Below are 19,887 nucleotides of genomic sequence, written 5' to 3'. Positions count from 1 at the left end.
AACCTTCGCTGGATTGTACATATTTTTTCAGAGTTAATAAAGAGCTGTTGCTGCCTAAGCCTGAGTGTGCCCTTCTTTTACCCGATCTAACACTGGCAACAAGGATGGGATTGGAAGGCAACTAGGCAAACAAAAAGAGCACAACAATCCAGCAAGTAAATCCAGCCTGGAGCTCAGAGCAGCATCAAGCAGCCATCTTTGAGCGGCAAATTCAAATGCGCTCAGGGACACAAGATGTCAATGCACGCCTCACCGACTCCATACAACCCAGTCACCGAGCACTGGGAATCCTACATGCTGAGGTTTGACTGCTTCCTCGAAGCCAACGACCTCATGGGCTTTTCTGAAGGCCCGAAAAAGAACATGTTCCTGGGCTACAGCGGACAAGAGGTATTTCAGATAGCAAAGGACTTGTCTGAGCCACCGCCACTCCAATTGGCCATTTGGTCGGTGCTACAACAGACACTGAGGACACACTATGCTCCCAGATCATCTAAACACGTCTGAAGGCACGAATTCAACATTCGTAACCAGAAATAGGGTGAATCCACAAATGAATATGTTGTGGTGCTCAAAAAGGCTGCAGCGTACTGCAAGTTTAGAGATCTCAATGAACTGATATTTGACTGCATCATATGCGGTGTTCGAGACATTGGCCTGCAGTGGAGACTACTAGTGAAATCTAATCTGATGCTCCAAATTGCCCTAGACGAAGCCAGGGCCACTGAGTCTGCCGTTAAATCAACGGAAACCCTGCAGCACCAAAACAGTCCTAAAAGCGTGCGGAAAAGAGCAGGCGTGCATCATGAGACTACAAAGCCTGAAGGCTTGGAGAGCGAAGATGACAGCTACCGCATGCACAGTGACTGCACCAAGCCGGCCTGAAAATTCGAACCATGTTTCCTGCCTTGCACCGGCTGCATAGGAAACCATCTCAGAACACATTGCCGTTTCTGCGACACAATCTGCCAACGCTGCAATCGAAAAGGGCACATCGCCAAGATATGCAGAAGCGATCACCCCGCTACAACCTGGAAGCCCAGAAGCTGACCTAACCACCAGCAGAGGCCCAACCAAGGGGCAAGGCAGCCGCCACCACGGCAAACAAAAGGCAACACCAGTCACCTACCACACCTCCATAGACCAAGGCCGCATGAAGCAGCCAAAAAAGCTGAAAGTCACAGTCCTCATCGAGGATTCTCCATGCGAAATGGAGATTGACACTGGGTCATCCTTGACCATAATGCCTTGGGCAGCACTCAAGCAGGCTATCCCTAGCCTTAAGAAGCAGCATCTACGGGTTCCTGACATTCACCTTCGCGACTACCAGGGGAACCGAGTCCCCATCGTGGGCCAGGCACCTTCCGGATGAAATTCAAGACTTTCTGCAGCCAGCTACCAGTGACACTAGTCAACAGAGACCTGCAGAGCCTCCTGGGGCTTGACTGGTTCAAAGCCCTGGGCCTAGAAGTGACCGCAATCAACGCCAAATGAGACGAAAGCACTGAGGAATTCCTTAAGGAGTTCAAGGACGTCTTTGGCACCGGTCTAGAAAGCCACAGTTGTTGAACCTTAAAATCAGCTTCTCGCAAAAACGCAAAGTGGTCCTGGGGCAAAGCCGAAGCAGCCGCATTTGCCACGTTGAAGAGACTGCTGTCAGCAGACACGTTTTTGGTCCAATATCGCCAGACCCTGCCACTTGTTCTAATGTGTGGCACTTCCCTGTTTGGCATCGGAGCCGTCCTCAGCCACCACATGCCCAATGGAACCAAGGGGCCCATCGCCTATTACTCACGAATCTTGTCTGCTGCCAAGGGAAACTACAGCCAATTGGACCGTGAGGCTCTGGCTGCAGTCACCGGCATTAAAAGGTTCCACGAGTACCTCTACGGCCATGACTTTGAACTTATCACGGACCACAAACCATTACTGGGCTTGCTAGCTTGGGACCTGCCTACTCCTGCTTCATTGTCGCCGCGATGACCAGGTGGACAATCTTCCTCATGGCCTACAGTTATCGCTTCGTCCATTGACCTGGCTCTACATTGGGGCATGCCGATGCTTTGAGTCACTGCCCACTGCCTGAACTGCTTGCAGACCCTACCCCCGAGACACCAGTCCTCCTCATTGATTGCCTAGAGACTGATCCTGTCTCATCTAGTGACGTTGCCCACCACTCTGCAAAAGACACTCGAACAGGTTTTGAACTGGGTGTGAAGGGGGTGGCCCAAGGGCCCTGTCGGGTCTGAATTTAAAATGTTTTACTGCAAACGTGACGAACTGTCTGTAATAAATGGTTGTTTACTGTGGAAGGACCGGGTCGTTATTCCACCCAAACTGCTCATTGCAGTATTAGAGGCTTTGCACGTAGGGCATGCTGGAATTGTCAGGATGAAGTCTTTGGCCAGGAGTTACATGTGGTGGCCTAATATGGAGACGGAGATAGAAGAATGGGTGGCTACTGCACACCGTGCCAGGAGTCCAGACACGCTCCCCCAGAGGCACCCGCTAAGGATTGCGAGCGACCTCAAGAACCATGGTCTAGGGTGCACATATATTTTGCTGGCCCAGTTCACATTCATGGTAGTTGTGGCTGCCTACTCAAAATGGCTAGAAGTAGTCCTCATGACCTCTACCACAGCAGAAGCGGTCATCAAGCACTAAGGAGACTTTTCTCCACTCACGGCCTGCCCGATGTCTTGGTCTCTTACAACGGGCCCCACTTTACAGCCATGCAATTCGAGACCTACTTAGCAGTGCAGAGAATCAGACATGACCTGGTCGCTCCATTCCATCCGGCCTCCAATGGTCAGGCGGAGAGAATGGTGAGATCTGCAAAATAAAAGAGTTGGAAAGGACCTTTGAGGTCTTCTAGTCCAACCCTCTGCTCAAGAAGGAGACCCTATACCAGGGGTCCTCAAACTACAGCCCACCGAAGCCATTATTCCGGCCCAGGTGGGACCACGAGGCTGCCCCACTCAAATCATGGTGCCCATCCATGAGCCCTCACATGCTGGCTGAGCGCAGGCCTTACATTCGCAAGCCCCATGGACTGAATCTGCAAAGTAAGACCAAGGTTTTTGGCTGGCATGTCACGATGTTAAAAAGTTTGCTAGGCCTGAACTGAATGAATTGACACTCAAGAGTTAAACTAAGAAAGAGTTATTGCGCAGGTCATAAAAGTTCTTATCTGAAAGTGATTTATTGCGCATGCGTCACACATTCCAGAATTCCTTTCTTCTTTGTTCGGCTGCCAACTTGGCAACCGGAGCTTTTATTATCAAAATGTAACCAATTAGTTATTTTCTGTTTCATTTACTTTTTTTATTTTATTATTAAAGTTTGTTTATTAATTAGAATACTTCTTAAAGACTTTTATTTTTCTTAATATCTCAAAAGATATGCGGAAGGGAATCAGCCCGATCCATTGATCTCAAATTTCTCCAGGGCGTTTTTCCCCTGACATGGCAGAGTGCTTCTGTGGGCTGGGGAGGCCAAAAATGGGGTGCACAGAGGCCCCAGGAGGGGGAAATGGCGCCCTCTGCCTCAGCTTCTTAGCTCGGGCTGAGTGGAACGCAGAGCCAGGTCGCCTGGCATACATGGCCTTGCCCGTTGCTCTTCTGGGTTTCTGGTGCACATGTGCATGTGACAATCAGCTGGCCTTTGTGCGCATGGCAGTGCTAGGAACCTGCAGAGCTGGTCTTCCAGTTTCTGCGAGCTAGCCAGTTGATCATCGTGTGAGTGCGCGCCAAAAAACGGAAGAGTTGCTGCCTGGTGCACATGTACGCACTGGCATGTACACTGGGCAACTCCTCTTCCAGATCACGTCCCTGACAAGAGCACGGTGCTGAAAAGGTTCTCCATCCATGCACTATTCCAAGGGTGGTTTTACAAAGGCATTATAAAGCGGTACCAATACTTCTCTTGATATTGATTCTATCCTTCTGTTGATGCAGCCTAGGATTGCAATGGCTTTTTTTGGCTGCTGCCACACATTGCTGGCTCACATTTGAGAGATTGTCCTCTAAGATTCCAAGATCCCTTTCACAGTTACTGCTATTGAGCCAGGTTTCACCTAATCTGTACCGGTACATTTGGTTTTTCTAGCCTCAGTGTAAGACTTTACTTTTCTCTTCATTGAATTTCATTTTGTTAAGTAGGCCCAGGGTTCAAGTCTATCAGGATCCATTTGGATCTTGAGCCTATCTTCTGGGGTGTTGGCTATTCCTGCCACTTTAATATGATCTGTAAATTTGATGAGTTCGCCATCTATCCCTCATCCAAATCATTGATGAAGATGTTGAAGATTACTGGGCCTAAAATGGAATCTTGGGGTCCCCCACTGCTTGTTTCCCTCCATGTGGATGTAGATTGGTGATCTGGCATAAATTTTAGCCACAATATCTGCTAGTCCATTTGGTGTATAATTGCGAGAGTCCTTTTCTTTCCCCTTTTTAGATAGATAAAGTGCTACTATTGCCAACTTCAATCCGAGTGGATAGGAAAGGCATTATTTATATGTGAAAATGAAGACGGCAATAGAGGCACTAATAACCAGGGATATTTTTTGATCAGTTGGTAGAATGTCTTCTCCAGGGAATGTATTGCTTGCATTTCAGGCCTTTTATGATTAATCTCAACATGAACATACTGGGGTAAAATATTGACATTTTTCCTAAAAGGGAGAAAAGCAGCTCTTGAATTCCATGGAAAAGACATGATTGCATGTATTGCTCACCCACCACTACCTACCACTCACTTTACCAGAAGGAGAAAAACACACACAAACCTGTGGGACTTTGTAGGTGCCTCCTAATGTTGACATCTGGATGGAGATCTCCCTGTCAGCTGCATCAAAAAGAGCCAGAACGTTCTCTTTCCTTCCACAGCCGTAGTTGGGGACATTGGCTTCTCCAGTAGAGAGAATGTCCAGCAAGGCATCTGAAGTGCGGAAAGTGCTCAAATGGTTGTCATGGATGTTGTAGCCAAGTGTGAGATTGTGCAGGAGCTGGGAATTCTTATTGACTGTTTGAATGTTGAAAATGAATTGTATGCCATACACAAAATCATAAACATCCCTATTGTAAAAAAGTGTTATTATAATGGGCAGCAAGAAATAGTTTTAAAAAATATATAATGTTCCACAAGTCTACTGAGCCTTAAGCCAACATTGATGCAAAAGCAATGATCGGTTACACAAATATGGAAATGGGCTGAGGTATGGCAACTTCAACTGATTCCACCCGTACTTTAAATAAAATTCATTATTCAAGTGATAAATTAAGGATTGAAGTGAGAGAGGAAAATAATTTGCAGCCCTTTCAGCTTTTTTTCAGAGCCCTTTTTGAGTCTCTTTCACAAAATCAGACAAGAGAAAGAATCCATGGAAATCAAAATCATTCAGGAAATTAGACATATCCCCCAATATAGGAATAAATGAAAAATAAAAACAGAAAAGAAGGAGAGTGTTAGAATGGAGGGAGTGCAACTCCATCACCCTGAATGACTTACGGATCACGAAAAACAAACTGAACAGAAGGAGCTACGTTGAAAAGCAACTTTGTATGCAATGTCTCATCTCCACTGAGGACTATACCAATGAGATGGTCTCCTGGGCTGTAAAAGCTCTGTGGTTGTTTTCCATCCTGGTGCTCCAAACACTTCCTTCTCAGCTTCCCAGACACTGGATGGGATAAAAGCAGCATCAGAAGCAGAAGCAGGAGATCCATAATTCATGGGGTGAATCAATCACCTTCCTGCTTCTAAAGAAAAAATAGAATTCAAAGGATTCTCACAAGGTGGAATATGACCCAGTTGCTTTCCTGATTCAAACACAGAGAAACACTCAGCTTCATCTGGAAAGGAGAGAGACGGACATTCAAGAGCACAGACCCTGCCTGTCCCAAAACTCCATATTTCTCTGTCCAAAGTCTCCCCTGAAGGATTCAGCCAAAGAGCAGAGATGAAACTTTTATCATAATTTTCCCTCTTAGAAGGGATCCCTGGATAATTCAACCAGTTCTTGGACTCAAAGGTTGTTGGGAAATTCTCTGGAGGGGAATGAAAGCGAAATAATCCCCATGTTATTCATAATAACAGGGACAGAGATTGAATTAAATCCGTCATCTAGAATTGAGAAGTTTGGGATCTCCATACTTGAAACTGGCCCCAGAGGGAATTCACGACACCTGTGGCTGAAGATAAAAAGAAATGTGACATTTGTTGGCATAGTGGTTAAAGAGAAAAATCCCAGAGGCCAGTTAACGTCTGAGCATATCACAGATCTGAAATAGCTCCCTGCTGAGTTGAAGCCAAAATTTACTTTATTTTGAAAGTTAATGCTCAAGAGCATCGCACAAAAGGGCTGATGAAATAGTGCAGTCAATTTCTAAGAACAAAATCAACTTTTGTGAAAAAGTAGTTACCAGAGGTTTGCAGAGTTAAAAAATCTCTCTCTCTCTCTCTCTCTCTCTCACACACACACACACACACACACACAAACAGGGGGAGAGAGGTTAGGAATAAAAGAAGTGAAAAGAGATGTCGAAATCAAGGCTGCCTCTCACCCCATGTGGGGAGGGGAGGGAGGAAGGGGAGCTCAGGATTCTCGTGTTGCAGATGAAAAAGCTGATCTACAAAACCCAACTTCCATCTTCAGAGACCTGGGAATGCAGAAGCCCATATCCCATGTTCCCCTGCCACCCTTTCCCATGCACAGGCCAGGCAAGGGGGTTCTTGCAGGGATGCCAGCCAGGATTCTGCCTGGTTGAGTGGGGAGCCCTCTTGGGAGGAGGAAGCTGGGAAGCCTCGTGTTGGGGAAGGGAGGCAAATCTGCAAAATCCCCCTCCAGGTCCCATTGTCTAAGTTCTGGGAAGGGAGGAGACCATATCCCATGTTGCACTGCCACCCCTTCCCATGCATTCCACTCAGGGGAAAGCAAAGCCCAGGCCATAGAGAAGGCCGAGGATCACCAGGAATGAAGAGGGGATTTGGGGCATTCCTGGGAAGAGACTAACCTGGTTTATGGGTCCTGTTAGATATTACCAACTGTTATAATGGTTTCCACCAAGGTCCTCTGTTCCGGCGGGAACAGAGATTCAATTTCATTGGTTGAAGGGTCTGACAGCTCCCTATAAAAGGGCTGCTGTCAGACTGAACCTTCGCTGGATTGTACATAGTTATTCTGATACTGTTGTTGTTCTGAGCTGTTGTTGCCTTTAGCCTGAGTGTGCCTTTCCTTTACCCAAACTAACACTGGCGACGAAGGTGGGATTGGAAGGCAACTAGGTGAACAAAAAAGAGTGTAGCAATCCAGCAAGTGAAATCCAGCCCAGAGCTCAGCGTGGCATCGAGCAGCCATTTTTGAGTGGCAAACTCAAAATGCCCTCAGAATGCAAAATGGCCATGCATGCCCCACCAACTCCATACGACCCAGTCACTGAGCACTGGGAATCATATATGCTGAGGTTCGACTGCTTCCTCAAAGCCAACGACCTCATGGGCCTTTCTGAAGGCTGCAAGAAGAACATGTTCCTGGGTTACTGTGGACAGGAAGTGTTCGAGACAGCCAAAGATCTATCCGAGCCAACGCCAGTACAATCGGTCACTTGGTTGGTGCTCCAACAGACGCTGAGGACACACTACGCTCCCAAACCGTCTAAGCATGTCCGCCAGCACGAATTTAATATTTGCAATCAAAAGGAAGGCGAATCTATCAACGAGAATGTTGCGGTGCTAAGAAAAGCCCCAGCATACTGCGAGCTCAAAGACCTAGACCTCATACTCGACCGCATCATATGCGGTGTGCGGGACATTAATTTACAGAGGAGATTACTTCCCAAGTCTAATCTCACTCTGCAAATTGCCTTGGACGAAACCAGGGCATCTGAATCTGTTTTCAAGTCTACAGAAACCCTGCAGCGCCAAAGCACTCCACAAGGTGCACGGAAGAGCGCAGGTGTACATCGCAAGGTTACAAAGGCTGAGGGCTCAGAAAGCAAAGATGACAGCTGCTGCATGAGCAGTAACTGCACCAAGCTGGAGCACAAATTTGAACCTACCATACCTCAATTGGCCAAGTCCACACAAGGCAACCCAAAAAGCTGAAGGTCACAGTCCTCATTGAGGGCTCTCCATGTGAGATGGAGATTGACACAGGGTCATCATTGACCATCATGCCATAGTCTACACTCAAACAGGCTATCCCTAGCCTGAAGAAGCAGCATCTACGCGTTCCTGACATCCACCTTTGCAACTACCAGGGGAATCGAGTCCCCATCGTGGGCCAGGGAACTTTCCGGGTGCAATTCAAAAACTTCAGCGGCCAGCTTCCAGTGACGGTGGTCATCAGTGACCTGCAGAGCCTCCTGCGGCTTGACTGGTTCAAAGCCCTGGGCCTAGAAGTGACCAGTATCAATGCCTTAAAAGACGAGAGCGCCGAAGAATTCTTTAAGGAGTTCGAGGACGTCTTTGGCACCGGTCTAGGAAAGTATGTGGGGACCCAATCTCTTTTAATTTGGACCCCAAAATAGCACCCATCATGCTAAAACCCAGGAGAGTACCTTTCGCTCTCCGCCCTAAAATTGATAGGGAAATTGACAAGCTCATAGGCTAGGGAATCCTAGAGCTGGTAGATCATGCACGCTAGGAAACCCCTATAGTGACACCTGTCAAATCTGACAGGTCTATCTGCATCTGCGCAGACTACAAGTGCACGATCAATAAAGCCTTACAACAAACTGCTTACCCTGTACCCATTGTACAGCATTTATTACATTCCTTAGGCCCCGGCAAAGTATTCGCTAAATTAGACATGGCGCAGGCATACAAACAATTGTCTGCAGATGGCGCTACAGTGGAGGCCCAAACCATCATGAAGCACAGGGGTGCATTCAAATGTAACTGCCTGCAATTTGGTGTTAGTATCGTCCCTGGACTGTTCCAAAGCATCATGGAACAACTTTTGCGGGGGATTCCAGGAGTCGTCCCCTATTTGGACGACATCTTGGTATCGGCTGCAAATGAGGTGCAACTTTTCAAACATTTAAGAACTGTTTTGACCAGAATTAGAGACAGAGGCCACCGTCTCAAAAAAGAAAAATGCCAAATGAACGTGCCAAGGGTTGAATTCCTAGGGTACCTCATCGATGGCTCTGGGATTCACCCGACCTCTAAAAAAATTAAAACAATCCAGGAAGCCCCTATACCTCCCAATCAGATCGAGCTGCAGGCGTTCCTCAGGCTCCTTAATTTCTACAGGGTCTTTCTTAAACAAAAAGCCACCATTGCTGAGCCTTTACATCGTCTCCTGACAAAAAACGCAAAGTGGTCCTGGGGCAAAGCCGAGGCAGCTGCATTTGCCACAGTGAAAAGACTGCTGTCAGCGGATACCTTCCTAGTCCAGTACATCCAGACCCTGCCACTTGTTTTAACCTGCGACGCTTCCCCGTTTGGCATCGGAGCCGTCCTCAGCCACAGAATGCCCAATGGGACTGAGGCACCCATAGCCTACCATGTTTCCCCGTAAATAAGACAGGGTCCTATTTTCTTTAGACCCCCCCAAATTTTGCTTGGGCCTTATTATTGGGGGGGGCAGCTTATTGGTTTGGGGTTGCCAGGTGGCTGCTCTCTTGCGAATGGGCGCCTGAAGAGCTGGGCACAGCCTCAGGGGCAAACGGCTGTGTTGCGCTGTTGCAGCAGCGCAACAAAGCCACCATGAGGTGACCACACTCATGAGCAGCTGCCCGGCAATGCCCCTTGCCAGCCGGGCAGAGCGCCAGTCACCAACCCAGTAATATCCCAAAGGTGCTAAGCCGCGTGGCACTCTGCACAGCTGGAAAGAGAGGTTGCATGATCACTTGTTCTGCCTCCAGCTCACGTACCTCCCTGCCTCACCATGCCCAACTCTCCCTGCAGGGTTGGGCCAGGCCACCGCCAGCACCCTACTGCCACTGCCCCACGGCCCCGCTGCCCCGCTGCCCCATTGCCCTGCTGCCCCGCTGCCCCGCTGCCGCCGCCACTGCTATTCTCCAAGCATAACCGGCTTCCAAACTCCGGAGCTCTGCTGCCAAGTCTTCCGGCAGAGGCCTCTCTGGCACTATGCTCTATGGTTGTGGGCTGGCTGTTAGAAGACTCTGGTACAGAGAGTCTTTTCTCCACTCATGGCCTGCCCGATGTTTTGGTCTCTGACAATGGGCCCCAATTCACGGCCATGCAATTCAAGACCTATTTAGCAGCACAGGGAATCAGACATGCCCTGGTCGCTCCATTCCATCTGGCCTCCAATGGTCAGGCGGCGGGAATGGTGAGATCTGCAAAAGAGGCCCTATCCAGGATGGGTCCCGGAGATTGGCAAACACGGGTCGACTATTTCCTCCTAATTCAGCACATCACGCCAAGTGCTACCACAGGGAGAAGCCCTTCTAAGCTTCTCATGGGTCGCTGGCTAAGGTCTCACTTAGACCGGCTACACCCAAACTATTTTGCTGCATCACCCCCAGACTCAACAAGCAAAATTCGGAATTTTAGCGTAGGGGATTCAGTATATGCCCACAATTACGTTGGGTGAACTCTGTGGATTCCTGCCACAGTGATAGGCATCACCGGGCCACGCTCTTATCTCGTAGAGCTCGAGGATGGCCAGAATTGGAGAAAGCACATTGACCAACTGCGTGGCCACCTCTCCAACTCCTTTCTTAAGACAACCAGAGGTAACTCCTGCAAGAGCTAGTCAAAGCCCTACCCAAAAGGAGCAAGAAGTCACTCCTTCCACAGACAGCTCAAGCCTGAAGGCACCGGGGCACTTTTCTGGTTGTGTTGCAGGCCCGCAGCGAGCTCCGAGCGAACCAGCTCTAGAAGCTCCAGCCGTGGCCTGTGAAAGGTTCCAGGAGCTTCCACCGTGCAAAGCTGCAAAGTCAACAGGTCCGTCCGACCTGTCCGAAGAACACCCTCTGACTGAACTGCGCAGGTCTGGCAGAGCCACCAAAAAGCTCGCCTACCTGCCTGACTATGTCACAAGTCAGTTGATTCCATCTAAGAGGGGAGGAGCATTAGATATTGGCAACTGTTATGATGGTTTCCACCAAGGTCCTCTGTTCCGGCGGGAACAGAGATTCAATCTCATTGGTGAAGGGTCTGACAGCTCCGTATAAAAGGGCTGCTGTCAGACTGAACCTTTGCTGGATTGTACATAGTTGTTCTAATACAATGTTGTTGCCTTTAGCCTGAGTGTGCCTTTCCTTTAACCAATGTAACAGGTCCCAGGGTTGAATGTTGGAGGGACACAACCCCTGTAGGTTTCTCCACCTTTGCTTGGGCTCCGTGTCTTTCTAGGAGAGGCTCCTGTGGGGGAGAAGCCATGCAGGGCTGGGTCTTCCCAGCATTGCCCCGGAGGAAAAGGCAGCCGGCCTCACCCTGGAGGGGACCCTCCATGATTCTGAGGAAGATGGGGGTCCCCGTGGCCCCTCCAGAATGGACAAAAGATGATACCTCCATTTTGCAAACAAGAAACAGACCTGAAGAGATCGTTAGTTATTCACCAATTTTGCATAATGCATAAACCACGATTTCTTATAACCATCAGAATCGAATCATTCCACAATTAATTGGACTGACATATAACTCCGTGATCCTGATTTGGGAGCCATCCTGGGTGGTTCTGAGGCTGCCCTAAGCAAAGCCTGGGAGGCCCTGTGAATTCAGCCCCTTCCTGGCCCTTCAGACTCGGGCAGAGGCACAAAACCTTCCCAGATTCTTATTTTTTAATTTCTTTTTTTATTTTTAAACATAAGAAACATTAAAAAAATTTCATCCATTATATACAGCATGTCATTTGGTTACAAGCGTTTTTGCATCCATATTTTCAATTACATATACAATCACAGATTTTCCATCTAATATAACTAGATATCTCACTTTCATTGTGCAACATATATTCAATTACGATTAATATTTCTTTCTTTTCAATAAGCCTAATTCTCTTACATTCTTGATTGTCTGCGTAATAACAACATACCTTTATGTAGTCATTTATCTCATTCTAAATATTTTTACAGTATAAAAGAATTTACCAAGTGTTTATATTTATATATCTATCACTATTTTCAATTATGTATATCATCTGCCAATCAATTGACATACAATTCTAGCTGCTGTTAAAACATTTACAATCAAATATTTTAAGTCTTTGTTATAGATTTCTGGTATGATTCCCAGTAAAAAAATCTCTGGTTTGAGGTCTATGTATTTGTGTATCATTTTCTCCAACCACATGTGAATTTTAGTCCAGTATCTTTTAGCTTCAATACAAGTCCACCACACGTGGTAGTATGAACCCGGTATCTGATGACATTTCCAGCACTTTTCCAATTTATTCTTGGACATTCTTGCAATTCTCGTTGGGGGTAGATGCCACCTGTAAAACATCTTATACAAATTTTCTCCATATGCAGTTGACATTGTCATTTTATAATTTTGAGACCACAATTTCTGCCATTTCTCTAAATCAATCCCATGCCCAAAGTTTTTCCCCCAAGCTATCATAGTTTCTTTAACTTGTTCTTCTTGTAGTTTAGCCTCTAATAAATATCCATATAGTTTTTTAATTACTTTTTCATAAGTACCTGTTAAAATTTTATCTAACTCAGTCATTTCATTGTAAAGACCTTTTGATTTTCTATCTTCATTATATCTAGATTGTATCTGTACATATGAATACCAATTCATTTCTATTCCTTCTTGTTTCAACTCTTCGACACGTTTGAGTTCACCTTCTGTATTCAATATTTCAACATATCTAACTGTTTGTTCCTTTGTATATATTATTGGATATGAAAATGCTTCAATAGTTGATATCCAGGCTGGAGTTTTTAAGCAGTGTAATCTTTTAACCTTTTCCCAATTTAATAACAAGACCTCCCTTATATAATGTCTTCTAAAATAACCATGTGCTTTAGTTCCCTTATACCATAAAAAAGCATGCCATCCCAACAGTAAATCATGACCCTCTACATTCAATAATCTAGAGTTTTTTAGTGTTATCCACTCCTTAATCCACATCAGATTTGTTGCTTGGTAATATAACTCCCAATCAGGTAGACCTTCCCAGATTCTGAGGCTCTCAGGCCCAAAACCTCCCTGGACCAGGAATGGCTGAGAGGACCTTCCAGGAGAGCCTCCTTGGCTCTTTCTCTCCGGCTGTAACCACTGAGCCCACTGGCTCCTCCTGGGGAACAGAACAGCCTCCTCTGAACCTCCTTTTTGGTATCTGCTAACGGCATAGCTGTGGCTGAGGATGATAGGAGCTGAAGTCTATGCATTTGGAAGGGGCGGATGGGAATTCACTCAATTCAGGTGGGACAGAGATCCATAAAGAGGACTTGGAAAAAGACTCTTGAAAGCAGCAGCCTCCATTTTTTCTCCTAACGCCTGTCAGGAGAGAGAGAGAGGAACTGGGGATAATAACCACATTCCCCTTTTTCAATTTGATCAGATTCACACCCAGCCTTTCTCCTCTGGGGAGCCCCTCCAGTATCCTGAGGCCTAACTGGGAATTCTGGAAACCAGCATCAAAACCATCTGTGGGGCTCCAAGTGCCAAGTCACAAGTTCAAGCACACACAAAGCTCTGCTCTCTCTCTCTCTCTCTCTCTCTCTCTCTCTCTCTCTCTCTCTCTCTCTCTCTCTGTTAGATCTGGGCAACAAGAGAACAGACTGCGGACACGAAGTGACTTAACAGCTCTTTATTAGTAGAAGAAGTGATCCAGCTTGCTCTGTGGCCGGAGGGTTTCCCTTTTATAGGACTGGGGTACGCCCCTCGACCAATCAGAGCGATACCTGTTTTCCACTGTAGCAGCGGACCAGAGAGGAGACTTCCTACGATATATGCTAATATCTAACACCCCTCCCCTCTTAGACGGAACATTGCGGTTGGTTATGTAGTCCTTAAGGTATGTCGGAGTTTGCCTTACTCGAGTGGAACGTCGCAGTTCGGGTTGGTCAGGAGTGATTGCAGGATCGGCTGCTTTCTCAGTTTCAAGTTCAGGGGTTTGCATGCTTTCGTTGCTCTGGTGTTGTTCCGTTTCGTGCTCGGCCTCTTGTTCTGACGTGGGCTTGCAGGTGTCGTAGTTCTCTGTGTTGGGGCTCTCGAGTGGCTGACTTTGCGTTGGTAGGTAGCTCTCGTCCTGGGTTCGTAGGTCTGAGTGTGCCAGGCGACCCCGAAGTTGATCGATGTGCCTTTTCCAGTTCCGCCCATCTTCCAGTTCTAACAGATACGATCGTGGACCCGTGATGCCAATGACCCTTGCCGGCATCCACAATGTTCCCCCTGCATAGTTGTGGGCGTATACTGAATCCCCTATGCTAAAGCTCCGAATTTTGCTTGTGGAGTCTGGGGGTGCTGTGGCAGAGTAATTTGGGTGAAGACGGTCCAGGTGAGACCGTAGACGGCGGCCCATGAGTAGCTCAGCGGGGCTCCTACCCGTCGTTGCGCTGGGGGTAATGTGTTGGATTAATAGGTAATGGTCAATGCGTGTTTGCCAAGCACCTGGACCCATCCTAGCGAGGGCCTCTTTTGCGGATCGCACCATTCTCTCCGCCTGTCCGTTTGATGCCGGATGGAATGGCGCGACGAGGGCATGCCGAATTCCCTGACCTGCTAAGTATGTTTCAAATTGCATGGCCGTGAACTGGGGCCCGTTATCGGAGACCAGGAGGTCGGGCAGGCCATGAGTGGCGAAAAGTCGCCGTAGAACCTTAATGACTGCCTCTGCCGTGGTTGAAGTCATTAGGACTACTTCTAGCCATTTGGAGTATGCATCCACAACTATAAGGAACGTCTGACCTTGAACTGGCCCTGCGAAGTCGATGTGTATTCTCGACCAGGGTGATTTAGGCTTTTCCCATTCTGTGGCGGGTGCTTCCGGGGGTGCTGGTCTCGATTCTTGGCATGGATCGCAAATGGCCACCCACTCCTCTATCTCTTTATCCATGTTTGGCCACCAAACGTAACTTCTCGCTAACGCCTTCATCCTAACGATCCCCGGGTGCCCAACATGTAATGCATCTAACACATTTCTACGCAACGCATAAGGAATAACAACTCGATCCCACCACAATAAACAACCTTGTAACACTGAGAGTTCGTCCCGTTTCGACCAAAACACTTTGAATTCCGGGCCCACGTTTCCCTTCGGCCACCCCCTCCAAACCCAAGTTTGAACTTGCTTTATTAAACTGTCTTTAGAGGAGAACCTTGCAACGTCGCAGGAAGAAACCGGTCCAGAGTCCAAACAGTCAATGAGCAACACCGGTACTTCGGGAGTGGGGTCTGGCAAAAGGTCCGGTAGTGGGCAACGGCTGAGTGCGTCTGTGTGTCCTAGAGTGGAGCCCGGTCGATGAATCAACTTGTAGGAGTACGCAGCCAGGAAAACAGTCCACCTGGTCATGCGTGGAGAAAGGGAGACCGGAGTGGGGCGGTTTCCCGCCAAAAGTCCCAACAGCGGTTTGTGATCTGTAATTAGTTCAAAATCGCGGCCGTAGAGGTATTCATGGAAACGTTTTACTCCAGCCACAGCAGCTAACGCTTCCCTGTCCATCTGGCTGTAGTTCCTCTCGGCCGATGAAAGAGTTCTAGAGTAGAAGGCGATGGGTGCTTCTTTTCCGTCTGGCATCCTGTGGCTAAGGACTGCGCCCACTCCAAAGGGTGATGCGTCGCAGGTCAATACCAGCGGCAGTGTCTGGCTGTATTGGACTAACAGTGAGTCAGTGGTGAGCAGGCGCTTTACCCCGGCAAAAGCTGCTGCTTCGGATCGTCCCCATCTCCATGGTGCGTTCCTCTGGAGTAGTCGATGTAGTGGCTCAGCAACGGTCGCCTTCTGTCTCAAAAAAACGCTGTAGAAGTTAAGTAGTCCGAGGAAGGCCTGCAACTCGGTCTGATTCCGTGGTGTGGGGGCGTCCTGGATCGCCTTAATTTTCTTTGAAGTGGGGTGTATTCCCTGACCATCGATTCTATAACCCAGGAATTCTACACTAGGCACGTTAATTTGGCATTTTTCTTTTTTAAGGCGGAGACCCTTCTCTCTGATTCTGGCCAAAACAGTTCTGACTCTTTTATTTAATTGCTCCTCGTTTGCAGCGGACACTAAGATGTCGTCGAAATAGGGGACGACTCCCGGTATCCCTTGCAAAAGTCGTTCCATGACGCTCTGGAACAAACATGGAGCAATGCTCACACCGAATTGTAGCCGGTTGCATTTGAATGCTCCTCTATGCGTCACTATGGTTTGGGCCTCCGCTGTGGCGCTATCTACGGGCAACTGCTGGTAAGCTTGTGCCATGTCTAATTTAGCAAATATCTTTCCTGGCCCCAACAAATGCAATAAGTGCTGTACTACTGGCACAGGATATGCGCTTTGTTGTAGTGCGACATTAATTGTGCATTTATAGTCCGCGCAGATGTGGACTGACCCGTCTGACTTAACGGGGGTCACAATGGGAGTTTCCCAATGCGCGTGATCCACCGGCTCAAGGATTCCTTGCTCCACTAACTTATCTATCTCCTTATCTATTTTTGGGCGGAGTGCAAAAGGCACTCGTCTCGGCTTAAGTCGGATTGGCGCCACTTTGGGGTCTAAATTAAATGAGATTGGTTTACCCACATACTTACCAAGACCGGGGCTGAACACATCCTCGAACTCCTTAAATATCTGCTCCGCGCTGCTGTTTTCCACGGCGTTGATTCCGGTGACTTCTAACCCCAATGCTTCAAACCAATCTAGTCCAAGAAGGTTCTGTAACGGTGCGCTGGCGACGGTCACGGGCAGCTGGGCTACGATGTCCTTGAAACGGATCTGGAATGTGCCTTGGCCCACGATGGGGACTTGGTTCCCCTGGTAGTCTCGAAGCAGGATGTCTGGAACACGTAGTTGGCTCTTTTTGAGGCTAGGGATAGCCTGTTTCATGGATGCCCATGAAATGATCGTCAGGGACGATCCTGTGTCAACTTCTAGCTCGCAAGGTGAGCCCTCTAAGAGGACTGTGACTTTCAGCTTTTTAGGCCGCTTGGTGCGGACCTGACTTATTGTGGTGAGATACGTTCGCAATTCCTCTCTCTGGGTCAACTCTATCTCAGCATCTGTATCCTGAAGATACTCTCGTTGAGCGTCTTGATAGAACGCTCTCTCAGCTCTTTGCGAGTAATCTCTCTGGGAATACGCTCGCTCAGCTCTTTGGGAATTTTCTCTCTGGGTAAACACTTGTGGATTTCTCTCTGGGCGCCCTTTTTGATTTCGCCAAGCCCCTGGGTTGGGCTTTTGTTGGCGGTACATGGGTGGCTGCCGTGAGGCAGGGACTTCGCTCCGGCACACTCGTGCGATGTGCCCAAGTTTGTTGCAGTGCGAACAAACAACGTTCCTGAACCTACAGGTAGACCGGGGGTGATTCCCTCCGCAGCTTGCGCAGGGTGGCAAATGGAATCCGGGTCTCCCCCCAGTTCTCACGTGACTGCTCCGCATCAGGTGACTTTCCTCGAGCTCGGGATCCTCGAAGTCTGGAATTGTGTCCTCGTAGTGGACTCTGGTGTGTCTTGGCGCTGGCTGGCTTGTGTTGAACCCACGTTGAATTGTTTCCGCTGATCTTTCTGCTGATTCTGAAGCTCTTGCCTCGTCGAGTGCAATCTGCAGGCTGGAAGTCTGGAATTGTGTCCTCGTAATGGACTCTGGTGTGTCTTGGCGCTGGCTGGCTTGTGTTGAACCCACGTTGAATTGTTTCCGCTGATCTTTCTGCTGATTCTGAAGCTCTTGCCTCGTCGAGTGCAATCTGCAGGCTTAAATTGGTTTTGGCCAACAGCCGTTTTTGTAGGGAAATGTCTCTCAGCCCGCATATAAGTCGATCCAGAATTTGCTCGTCCAGGTCTCTGAATCCACAATGTGTGGCTGCTTTTCGTAGAGCTGCAACGTACTGGTTGATAGATTCTCCCGCCTTCTGGTTCCTCGTGTTGAATGCTTGGCGACAAACGTGGCGGGAAGGTTTTGGCGCGTAATGGGTTTGCAGCGTCCATGATACCGCCTGAATGGGGGTTGGTTCAGAGAGGTCCCTGGCCGTCTCGAAAACTTCTCGGCCGCAGTAGCTCAGGAATATATTTTTCTTTCGAGAGTCCGGTATTCCTGTATATTCGTTTGCTTCGAGAAAACACTCGAACCTGAGCATGTATGATTCCCAATGATCAGCGATTGGGTCGAATGGAGCTGGAGGAGTGTGCATCGCCATTTTCCCTCGTTTGAAATTGCCGCGCTGCGGTGTCCTGAGATGGCTGCCGGTATTTCTGCCAAATTCCTGGCTGGATCGAATCCGGGGATTCTGAAGTAGCGTTCTTCGTCCTATCTGTCTCTCGATCCCACCTTCGTCGCCAATGTTAGATATGGGCAACGAGAGAACAGACTGCGGACACGAAGTGACTTAACAGCTCTTTATTAGTAGAAGAAGTGATCCAGCTTGCTCTGTGGCCGGAGGGTTCCCCTTTTATAGGACTCGGGTATGCCCCTCGACCAATCAGAGCGATACCTGTTTCCCGCTGTAGCAGCGGACCAGAGAGGAGACTTCCTACGATATATGCTAATATCTAACACACTCTCTCTCTCTCTCTCTCTCTCTCTCTCTCACACACACACACACACACACACACACACACACACACACACCTGCCTTTCAAAATGTCCACAGGCATCTCGGAGGTCCCGGTGGGAAACTTCATGGGGGTGGAGGGGCTTCTGCTTGGGCAGGGGTCTGACTAGGTGACCTCTGGGGGGGGACTCCAGCCCTGGAATCCTCTGGGACTCCCCCGAAAGCACCGTGAGGGGCTGCTGGTCTTTCTCCCCCCTCTGCCCACCAACCTTAAACCAAAATAAATGGTTACTTTATATAATTTTATCACAGGTTTTGCTATAGTAAATCATTCTCGTACCAGGTTGATATGAGGCCTGAGTTAATCTGTTTGGAGGCTTCAGGTCGGGAAAGGTAAGAAATACACACTTGTTTGAATCTATAAGAACAGATTTTAAGGTTCCAGGCCTATAAAATGCTGGGGAGCAAGGGAAGGAAAGAAGGAAGGAAGGAAGGAAGGAAGGAAGGAAGGAAGGAAGGAAGGAAGGAAGGAAGAATGAATCCATAGCAATCATGAGAAGGATTGGAGAGTTGAGGCTGCTGTGTCTTCCACCATTCGCTCACCTGATGCAAGTCAGCTTGGAATAAACATTTTTAGGGAGCTTCATCCTTATGGAAGGGGGGGATAGAAACACATTAGAAGGAACCCGAAGACTGTTTTGCTCCTTCACACACAAAAAGGGATAAAAACCCCTGTTAGAGATCTTTATATATGATATATAGAGGCACAACATTGTATATTGAGTGAAATAAAACAGGACAATTAAAGAATTTCAGAGGGAAAAAAACTTCTGTATCTTGAATAAGGCTCATAGTTTTGTTTTCAGGTTCCGTTGGGTGATCCTCTTCGCCTTTTTCCTCCTTGAACCTCCATTGAATGTCCCAATTCCTCGCTTGCTGCCTCCCTTCCCTTCTCTTTTCTCCAGCCGGGGTTCGGGGTCCCTGTGAAAGGGAGGAGCTGCAGGGTCAGATGGGAGGAGAAAGTCCTGCTCTGCTGGGTCAGATCTGGGCATTTTGTGGCCCTTTGGCTCTCCCTGTCCGGCCAGCAGGAGGTCAATGGGAAGCCAGGGAAGGAAAGGCCCAGAGAATGGGAGCTGCAGGGGGTGGGAGAAGCAGCCCAGAGACCCCTTGAGTGGGCTGGCAAGAGGAGCTTTCCTGCCCCTGCAGGCGGGGCCCTCTTGACAGCATTAGGGGCCCCCACGACAACTACTCACAGGAGTAATCGTGTAAA

This window comes from Natrix helvetica, assembly GCF_964273705.1.
Source record: "Natrix helvetica genome assembly, chromosome: 5".
Classification (NCBI taxonomy): domain Eukaryota; kingdom Metazoa; phylum Chordata; class Lepidosauria; order Squamata; family Natricidae; genus Natrix; species Natrix helvetica.
The sequence above is the reverse complement of the archived record's forward strand: the minus strand, read 5'-3'. Positions refer to the sequence as shown.